The sequence below is a fragment of the Nycticebus coucang genome, chromosome 1, assembly GCF_027406575.1.
Source record: "Nycticebus coucang isolate mNycCou1 chromosome 1, mNycCou1.pri, whole genome shotgun sequence".
NCBI lineage: Eukaryota > Metazoa > Chordata > Mammalia > Primates > Lorisidae > Nycticebus > Nycticebus coucang.
In genome coordinates this window covers 138,463,889-138,465,486 of record NC_069780.1, presented here as the reverse complement: position 1 = coordinate 138,465,486, position 1,598 = coordinate 138,463,889, and positions in this window count along the sequence as shown.

Genomic DNA, 1,598 nt, shown 5'->3' with positions numbered 1-1,598 from the left:
AACCAAGATTAGGCCAAAGACAGGGAGAGAGCTTGGAAGGTAGAAAGGGAAGGGAAAGATTGAGGTCCCAATGATTCTGCCTAGTAAGTGCTCAAGGTCAAAACTATTTGTAATCTTCACCCTCATCTTGGTTTTCCAAGCCTGTCCCCTCAGATTGATGTGACCTGGAAAAAGAAGTTAGAAACATTATCAAGTAACAATATTATATTTTCTTACACTTTCTTAGTAAGAATTTATGTTCCCAGCCTAGCTAAGAGATGGCACCGAGTCCGCTTCCAATATTTTCTTTTTTTTTGAGACAGGGTCTCATTCTGTTGCCTGGCAGTGGTATCATCACAGTTCATGACAGCCTCAAACTCCTGGTCTCAAACAATCCTCGTGCCTCAGCCTACTGAGTAGCTGGGACTATAGGTGCAAGCCACCAAGTCCAGTTAATTTTTGTTTTTTGCAGAGACAGGGTCTCACCATTGCTCAAGTTCTGATTTATTTTATATAGTCAACTGTGACACAGATAAAATAAAAGAATTTTACTAAAAAAATGACGACAGACATTCAATTCAGGTAAATAAACATAGTTCTTATTTCTCTTTACTCAAAAAAGGTAATATTATTGACTCTACTCACCAAAAGAACATTAAGCACTTTATCCCTCCCACAGAACTCTTATTTTTTTCTTCTTCCTTCTCAAAATGAACTTTTAAATTCCAATTTTCTTGAAAGTATATTGAGACATGACGTTGGAAGCAATCACCAAGAAGTATAATAGCCGTAATTAACTCTGTTTGTATACCAGACAGTCTTACATTTCACTATAAATATTCCCCACAAAAATCTTTGAAAAGGGGCTAGTTATACTGAAAGGTTTATCTACATGGCATTTGTCAAAAGCAAAAAAATATATGCTACAGTTCCTATTTGTAAAAATTATTTCCGGGAATAATGCAAGATAGTACACTTACCAAAGGAAAAAAATGAATAGTCATCTTGAGTTAAAATTATAAAGCACGTCTACTTTTTAAAGCTGTAGGCTTCTGCCCCCTGCACACTGTGCAATCATAAAAACACTGAGCACACGCAAGAGGCTGCAAGCTCCAATCATCTTTCTAGTACTGGTCACTGAGAGACCATCAGCAAAGAGAAACCTCACTATCACTGTGCTCTGCTATAGAAAAAGTCCATTTTGCTCCCAACGTCTGCTCGTTATAGCTCAAAGTGAAATTACCTTTCGAAACTAAAATTTTTATTGCCCTTATAATTCTTACTTAGAATGTGTGACATTTATTTTGTTCTTTTGCAGCTTATCACATAACTGTTCATCTTAGTTTTTAGGTGGAGAAAAACAAAATGTTTCAGTGTTCCCATTTGCTTTTCTGGTTTGTTTTTATTTGCATGTTTTGGTTTTTGTTTTATTTTGTTGCCTTGAAGGCTTTTGATTACAACTGTGGCATTCAATCTAATTTAGGAGGAGGGTTTATGTACATTTTGCAATGCTAGTTATAACTTCTGTGATCTGGTCTTTTGGGAGCCCTAGAAATCCTATTAATGCAATCTGGAAAATCAGGCCTTTGGATAAAGTCTTTCTGCAAAAGACATCCATA